This window comes from Castor canadensis, chromosome 8 (assembly GCF_047511655.1).
Source record: "Castor canadensis chromosome 8, mCasCan1.hap1v2, whole genome shotgun sequence".
Lineage (NCBI taxonomy): Eukaryota > Metazoa > Chordata > Mammalia > Rodentia > Castoridae > Castor > Castor canadensis.
In genome coordinates this window covers 72,529,209-72,539,114 of record NC_133393.1, presented here as the reverse complement: position 1 = coordinate 72,539,114, position 9,906 = coordinate 72,529,209, and positions in this window count along the sequence as shown.

The window sequence follows — 9,906 nt, the reverse complement described above, 5'->3', positions numbered from 1 at the left end:
AACAGTGTAGAGTGAATTAATAGAAGAGTACAAAGACAAGAAGTTAAAAAAAACTTTAAATTTAAAGATTTCATACAAAAATATGACCCATTAAAGAAGACAGAGAAATATTAATTTTAAATATTACATAAAGTCTAGAACAGTAATAATATTTTTAAAAGATACCATTAAGACATACTTTTACAATGAGAGAGAGGGTTTGAGTCCTGTCAAAAAATAATTCCTTAAACTAGGGAGAATATTTTCATTATTAGTCATGAAAATGCAAGTTAAAAATAGTAAGATATAATTTAAAATTAGTAACAGTAAAATGATAGGTAGAATATAACTATTAAATGAGCATTACACCATATATCTCTTTCTATCTTGTTTTGAAATTCTAATAACATTTAAAAGTGTAATTCTGGCCAGGCATGATGGCGCCTGGAATCCCAGCATTTAGGAATCTTCAGGAGGATGGTGAGTGTCATGCCTGCCTGGCTATGTAAGTAATTAGGGATGGGCATGTTAGCACCCCCCCACACTTGGGATCCAGCTACTCAGGAGGCATAGGTAGGAAGATTTCAGTTCAAAGACACCACAGGCAATGTTACCCTGAAACCCTACTTGAAAAACAATCTAAATGAGAAAGGACTCGGGGCACAGCTCAAGTGGTAGAGGGTTTGCCTAGTAAGCATGAGTCCCTGAGTCCAATTCCCAATGTCATGAAAATTAATAAGTTGATAAATAAAGTAATCCTGAAGAAATAATGGCATGTACATAAACATTTTATCATTGGTACATGTAACAGAAAAAATGGGAAGCATTAAAATGTTTTAAAAGGTATATTTGGTTTCAGACTAAGAGATTGGATATATTTCTCCCAACTGCATTTTCTAAATTCAGACTAAAACCCTGGAAATTATTGTTACTTTTTCTGTGGCAGTGGGATTTGAACTCAGGGCCTCACACTTGCAAGGCAGGTGCTCTTGCCGCTTGAGCCACTCCACTAACAACCCCGGAAATTACTTATAAGAAAATTAAAATTCAGAAAGATGCGAGACTAAATAGGGACCTTGGCATCTGAGGAATTACATATTTGTGGGTGCCCTGATTTTTATGTTTGCTTAGTTTGGTATTGTTTCGACCTTGTCTTATATATCCCTAGGACTCTGCTAAGAAGCATCCACTTTGAAATATCGACAAGAACTGACAAAGCCCCAAACAAAGCCTGTTTCTCTAGCCAAAGACCAGAAAAGTGGTAACCTATTGAGACAAAAAACCAACTGATTTATAGCAAGTAAACTTAACGAAAAAAGATGCAAACTCCTCCCCATAATACATGCTTGAGATGAAAATTAGATTTGCATCCATGCTAGGTGCAAATTAGGCTCTTCTTCCACTCTGAGCCAGAGAGGTTCCAGGAGAAGCCTATTGGAGAGCCTGAGACTCCACTTTCACATAGTGGAAAGAAATGTTAAACTATGCTGCATGGGGAGCATAGAACTTTACCACTACCTGGAATTGCTAAGGTAAGACTCACTTCTCACCAGCAAAGTTCCAGACAATGTAGATAAAAGAGATGATTTTTATACTACCAGTGTTTCATAATCCTGTATCCCAAATCTCCCAGATATATTTTTAAGTTATGGAGAATACAATTACTAAAAGCCAATAGCAAGATGTCACAGATATTAGAATGATCACAAAAATATTTAAGCTATTATAACAAAATTATTTTAAAGGAAAATTATAAACATGTTTGAAACAAATGAAAACTAAAAAGTCATAGCAAATGAAAACTAGAAAGTCTTAGGAAAGAAATAGAAGATATTAAGTAAAACAAATGAAATTTCAAAACATCCAATATAAAAAATAAAATTTAAAACACAGTGGATGAACTCAAGAGGAGGATGAAAAGGCTTGAGAAAAAAAATCAGTGAACTTGAAAATGCAAAGTTAGAAATTTCCCAAACTTAATAATAGAGAAAAAATAGACTGAAAAATTTTGGAGAGAACCTTAATAGCCAATGAAACTATAACCACAGGCTGTAACTTCTAACTTTTGTATGATCACTATCTCAGAGGAAAGGAGAGCCAGGGTGGGGGTAGAAAACAATTTGAAAAGCAAATTGCAGATAATTTCAAAAATTTGGCAAAGCAGATAAATCTATAGTTTTATGAAGCTGAGCATATGGAACCTAACTTAATAGTTCCCAAAAAACCATGACCAAATACATCATAATCAAACTTCAGAAACTGAAAATAAAAAATATTTTGAAAGTTGATGGATAAAAGGACCTTACCTAAAAGACTTCAAGAATTTATTTGTCATCAGATTTCTCACTGGATCTGGAGGCCAGTGTAAAGTGGCACATTGCCACGTGCTGACATGAAATAGTTCTAATCTCCAAATCTTTTGTTAAGCAATTCTATAGTCTTTGTCTGCTCTCCTATGCTGTAAGATAATACCCAAGAGCAGGTAATTTATAAAGGACAGAAATGTATTTGGCTCATCATTCCAAATTGGGGAAGACTAAGTTCATGATGCCAGCATCTGCTCAGGACACCTTGCTGCCTCATAGCATGGTATAAGGCATCATAAAACAACACAGACCACATGTGCTAGTGTGGGACCCACTCATATGACCTCGTATAGTTCTAAGGACATCCTGAAGTCCTATTTCCAAATACAGTTGACATACATGCTTGCTAATTAAATTGTAACATATGAAGTTTGGGAGGTTACATTCAGATCATAGCATCTATCTTTAAAGCAAAGATATTATTACCATTACGAAATGAAGAGAAAAATAAGATATTTTGAGGAAAAGAAAAAGTAAGGTAATTTATATTCACTAGCTCTCCTCTAAAAACTACATCCTAAGGAAATATTTGAAAGAGAAAGAAAACAATATAAGAAGGAATTTTAAAACATCAAGAAGGAAGATAGTACAATAGAAAAAAGGAAACAAAGGGTAAATACAATTTTCTTTGTCTTTATTTCATGTTAGTTTTCTAAAGTGAGAGGTATAACAATGTCTAAGGGAGTCTCAAGGTATGTATATGGAATTTATAAGGCAATTATAATCAGGGGACATGGAGTGACTTAAGGGGAGGCAAGACTTCTATACTTCACTCAAAGAGGTAAAATATTTCAGCTGATCTTTGTAGCAATGGACTAGTTCTATACTTGTCTCTGGGACTGGTTATAAGAATCTACATATGAGAAATGGAATGGAACTATACACACACAATGTTCCAACATCAATTTTCTGATTTTGTTGTAGTACTATTCTTGGGTGTAAACATGGGAAAACCTGAGTGATGGGAAACTGATCACTGTGTTATGTCTCTCCATCTTCCTGTTCTATAATCAGTCAAATTTTAAAAGTTTAATGAGGGCCATTGGTCCTTTTTAAGGAGCTCAGACTTGGCTGAATGCCTTCTCCTTGGAGGCCAGGCCAACAGTGTGTTAAATATTTGAGAATGTTGCTAGGCTTAACTGACATTTCTCCTGATGTCTTTTCTGAAACGATGGAGGAATAGATAATTTTAAATGTCAAAACACTTTATAAGGAGAACATGTCATTTCTGAGTTTTGTTTCAAAGCAAAACATGTCATCTCTGAGTTTTGTTTTAAAGAAAAACATGTCATCTCTGAGTTTTTAATCTGGTGGAAGTATATTTTATCAATGAACCAAATGAAGACATTTTCAGATAAAGAAAACTAACAGCCACCACTTTTGAAAACAATCTGATACTCTCTTAAAAAATTAAACATATACCTACACAGATATTCTATTCCTACATGTTTTTCAAGGGGGTGGTAAATGTATGTTCTCAATAATACTTGCACATAAATGTCAATGTCAATGTTTTAATATAGAGCAAATAGCTTAAAATGGATTAGATACTGTTATATATTCAAACAATGAAATACAATGTGGCCGTACAAATGTAGCAACACAGATGTTCCAAAGAAACTCTGTACTGACTATAAAGTCTTTTGTTCAGTATTGTATGCAATTCTAAATCTGAGACTTTAGAACAACCAAATCTAATATCTAACCTTCTCTAATGTGAATGTTTTTAATTTTTTTCAAAATTTCTTTGTATTCTTAAATTGTCATGATATTTAAGGGGATGAATTTCATGTCAACACGTTCTTTGTGTCTTTTAAGCTTTACAACATTCTAACATTTGTTGCTTTCTATCTAAATATAATTTTCAAATGATTTCTTCTTTTCTCTGATGATTTGCCTAGCAATATGTTTCATGGGTTTCAAATGCAATTAAATAAGTGCAAAAACAAACATTCTCCACTTGAGGACTATATAATTAAAAACATACACAGGCAAGTTTTTCCTACTTGAATAATAAAATAAATAACAAAACACATAATTCTTCTTAAGGAAGATTAGAATTTTCCATGAATTTTAAAAAATCCATTTATCTTTGCATTTCTATGCCTTTAGAATTTATTTTAGAAATTTATTTAGAACATATGGAATTATTATTATTTATCGACCTCACATATTTTTTGTCAGTGCATAATCTCACACTTCATCCATCTAGGGTCTTTACTTACAATCAAATTTTATCTTGATATTAACATTGTCAACACCTGGCACATAATTTTCAGCTTTCCTTACACTTTAGCAACTGTGTTTCTCTTAAGCAACAGAGATAAGTTGGGTTTCTAGGCTAATCATGATTACCTCTCATTTGAGGAAAAAACAGAGCATGCTCATTAATGTGAACATAGTTTATATGTTTGTATTTCTGTTTTATAATATTTCATATTGATTATTTACTTTGTTATCCATCCTTTTCCTTTTCATCATTTATCAGGCTTTATTCTACTTTTTCTTAGGAGTTTTAAAATTATTTTCAATTCAATAAAAGGCATTTTCATCAAGATATCTATGTTCAATTGCTACTACATGGATTAGATGAATATTTTTAACTAAATCATTACTCTACATACTCACTATGTGGTTTTGTTACATTAATTCCAGAATATTCCAGCAATAGTTCATTTATTCACATATTTACTCAAGAATTATTTTATTTCACTTATTACTCACTCCCCGACTGTCCATCATTAAAGGAAATCCATCTCTCACTACTCTTCTGCTTTCCACTGCAGTTTCTTCAACCCTAGGTTCAATCCCCATCACAGAAGCTGGTTGTTGGGGGCACACCTGTAATCCCAGCACTTGGGAGGTTCAGGTAAGTGCATCTGAAGTCCAAGGTCAGCTAAAACTACATAGCAAAACCCTATCTCAAGCCAAATCAAAACACAACAAAAAATCTACAGCACAATAAAAACAAAACAATTCTTAGTAGATCTTATTTCCTGTTAATACTTTTTTAAAAAAATCATAGAATCATACAATATATCCCTCCATACATTTTTGGTGCATGATTGTGTGAGACAAAATATGTTTATGACCCAATACCTCAATCTAGCACCCAAAACAATGATATGAGAAAAGTTAGTAGAACATCAGAATCATATGTAGATATTTTGAACAATGCTTCAGGCATCTACAAATTCAATAGCTTTTAAACTCTCCAAGGCAGAGTTTAACATGCAGAGGAGAGAAGATTGGGAAGGAGAGAGTATCAGTTCTGATACAACCCTGGCTCACTAGCTGGAAGCTCTGAACCAAAATTTTCTTGTAGAACTGAATTGGTGAGGTGGGACCAGTAGATTTAGTAAGGCTACTTTAGGAAAGGAAGCAAGAGCATCTGGCAAGATTATACAAGGCTGTCCACCAACATCCCTTCCAGTGAAAAAAAGATTAAGAAAAAGCTCTTGGTTTAGTAGAATTTGTAATAATTTATGGATTAGACAGTAATATTTGTAAGTATTTTTCATTCTAACAGGCTGTCATGTTACATATACATTTTACGTATATGTATTTCATTGGCTTATATTTTATTTCTTTAATTTTTTTTTAGTACTAGGATTTGAACTCAGGGCTTTGTGCTTGGCATATAGACAGTCTTACCCTTTTTAGCAGCCCTCTAACCCCTGGTCTTTTGCCTTAGTTTTTCAGATAAATTTTTACATTTTTGACTAGGGTAGTCATGGGACTGCAATCCTCCCATTCTACCTCCTGGCATAGCTGGGATTATAGGAATTAGTCACCAGTCCAGCCCTTTTTTGTTGTGCTTTAATTACATTTGAGGACATAAGACAAATTTTGTGAGTCAACATGTAATACATTGTAATTTTATCATTTAAAACATTTTAACACAGTCTCCTTGCTATTAATGTATTCTAGAAAGCCTAATTTTTCAGGAATGTATTTGCAATGTTAAAGAAGATATTTTCCTGCCAATATTTTTTTGATATCTTATAATCTTATTGTGATTTTAACCTTTGATCAGAAAAATATTCATGCGATAATCCAGATTTCTTTTAAATTTATGTTTTGAAAAAGTCAAATGCTGAAGAAAAATCATTTTGGAATGCAGTAAGAATGGCATATAAAGATCACCTTTTTTTCCCTATTAATCAATCCTTAAGTCACATAAAGGTACTTTTTTTATTAATAGATATTTACTTGCTTTAGGCTACAAATGGCATAATATTTCCTCATACTGCTCTCTATGTTTGCTGCCATTGACTCTTGTGGCAGTCATTGTCATAGTTACTCCAAGAGTCTGAGAGAAAGAAAGTGAATGTGCTGTTCAGAATTGAAATTGTATTTACTTTCTTTTGTTCCACGATCATATCTAGTCAAAGCTTTTCTTGGAAGGAACTGTCCTTGACTTGTTCTATGCTTCAGCATCATGTGCCCCTCTCCCACCCATTTTTGAAATATGAATACCCAGTGCCTCAACATGTGACTGTATTTGGAAATAGAGCCTTTAAATAGGTAATTAAGTTAAAGTTATATTTTAAAGTAAACCTTAATCAAATCCACTAGTATGCTTATAAGATGAAATGTGTACAAGTACAGTGGGGGGCACATGCACAAATGTACAGTCATTTAAAAGTAAATGAGGGTGGCCATCTGCAATTCAAGGAGAAAGACTGTAGGCAAAGGAAACCTTTTGGCTTCTATCCTCCCTCATATGGGGAAAATATATCTTGCTTGCTTAAAACACTTTGTTTGCTGTATTTTCTTATTGCATACCAAGGAAACTCATAAATCTAGTAAAATGAATGGCTTCCTTACATTTCTGAACACTTTTCTCCTACTTTAATATTCTAACCACAGAATAAGAGTTGCAAATATTTTAACAGTAGTTAAAACACAAAATTAAAAATAAGTTGTATTTGTAATAATTTTAAGGTTTTCATCAAAATTAATAATTGTATTCACATGGCTTTTCATTTCACATAACATATGGTCTATTTGCTCTGAAAATGATCAGGGAAGGAGATAGTCTATGGGGAGAACTTTATTGAGAAAGTTTATTCTCATTGTAACCATTCTTGGAGTGTATTATTCATTTTTACTGCTGCAGTCCAAAGACAAAGGATGTCTTTTCATTTATTTGTGTTTTATTTAATCAAGAATTTGTACAAGTATTCCTGCCCATGGTCTAATTTATTACTAAGTGCTTTATTCTTTCGATGATAATATAAAGGGTATTTTCTTTCTTTCTTTCTTTATTTATCAGTGCACTGGGCTTTGAATTCAAGGCCTCAAGCTTGCTCAGCAGGTGCTCTACCACTTGAGCAACTCCACCAGGCCCAAAGGCATTTTCTTAATTTCATGACAAATAGTTTGTGTATATACTAAACAGAAACAATTGCTTTTTATGTATTGTTTTTGTGCCCTGCAATTTTATGCATTTATTTATTTTTTGAAAATCCCAGGGTTTGTATTCAGGGTCTTGTGCTTATTTAGGCAGGTGCTCTACCACTTGAGCCATGCCCCAGTCCTCACACCCTATTTGTTTTTTTCACTTTACTTGTTCTTCCAATGGGTTCTCAACAATTTATAACCAAACCGGCCTGTACTACACTCCTCCTTTTTATGCTTCCCAATTAGATGACAGACATGTATCATCACACCTAGCTTTTTATTGGTTGAAGTGGAGTCTTGCAGACACAAACTGCCATGATCCTGCCAATCTCTGCCACACAAGTAATGGGAATTACATGCATGAACAACCTTGCCTAGAAAGTTTTTATTTACACATTTATTGGATCAAGCAGTTCTTATGAATCATTAAGATGTTCAACAAATGAATTCATGTCTGCTGCAACCAAAGATAAAATCATTCTGATTTGCATACTTATTTCTTTTTCTTGCCTAATTGGTTTGGCTATGACTTCTAGTACTATGATGAATAGAGGAGGTAAGACTTGGCATTCTTTTCTTGTCTCATCTTTGATGGAAAGGTCTCAATTTTATTTTGTTTTTTCCCATTAAGTATAATGTGAGCTGTTACCTTTTCATAGATGACTTTTATTTTGTTGATATACATTTCTTCTAAACCTATTTATCATGAAAGGTTGTTACAGTCTGTTAAATGCTTTTCTTATATCCATTGTTATTATCATGTAATTTTGATCCAATTAACTGGTGTTTAATTGTTCATAGAAGTTTCTCCTTATCTTTTGTTATTCATCCATGTCATCAGTCATAATGTCTCCTTTCATTTCTGATATTATTTCTTGGAGTCTTTTCTCACCTTTTCTTAGACTAATTAATGACTTGTAAGTTTTTTATGCTTTTAAAAAAACTAGCTCTTTGTTGTATTGTTTTTTTTTTAATCTATTCTCTTTTTTCCTTTCTTCCAAACTAAGGAAAAAAAGGCTGATGTAGATCAGCCTTAGTTGTTCTTTTTCTAGTTCACTGGGCTACAAAGTTTGATTACCTACTTGAGCTCTTTTTCTTTTTAAGTAAACATGTGGATTTCCTACTTAGTAATGCTTTTGCCGTAACCCATGTGTTTTAGTGCCTCTTGTCTTCATTTTCACTTCTCTTGTGATACTTTCTAATTGAACTTTCACTAATTATTTTGCTAAACATTTTTCTAGTTTTCTTCTTTGACATAATGGTTGCTTAAGGGTATACTATATAATTTAACAAATTTATGTGTTATTAATTTCCAGTTTTATTCCATTTTTGATAAAAATGATAGTTGGTATGATTTTAGTCTTAAGTTTGTTGAGACTTGTTTTATGCCTAAATGTGATCTTCCATGGCATGTTCCGCTTTTGTTAGGTCAAATGTTCTTGTATGTCTGTTAAGTTTTCTTAGTCCATACTGTTTTTCAAGTTTGGTGTCTTCTTATTGTTTTTCTGTCTGGATATTCTGTCTTTTGTTAAAAGTGGGAGATTAAAGTATCCTACTTTCATTGTGTTTTAGTTCATGTCTCCCTATATCTGCCAATATTTGCTTTCTATATGTAGGTGTTCTGATGTCAAATGCACACATGTTTAAGATGTTTTATTTTCCTGATGAATTGTCATTTTACTTTGTCTATTAGGATACTGTCAATTACTATCCATTTTTGTCTGATGTCAGTATAATCATCCATTTTTGTATGCAATAACCTTTTCCATCTCTTCATTTTCAGTCCATTACCTTTGACCCTGACAGTTTCCTGTAAACAACATATAGGTGGATATTTTAAAAAATCCATTCAAGTACTATGTGTTTTTGATTAGAGAAGCAAATACATTTATATATCACATCATCACTGATATTATTGATGGTGTCAAATGAAACTTAACAAAGAAAGATTCTTCTTCTATACCAAATGACATAGCTCTCAGGTCATGAAAATCCCTAGATATAGGACCTGATGTGCATACCTGAAGTTAGTCTCTAAAAGCTGAGTGAAATTTTTGGCTGATAGTTATCAATATGATGTGGATCTTAGACTTAAAGTAGTTACGTCTATAGTACTAAGCCTACTAGTTAGATGTAGTTACAAGGACCTGAATTC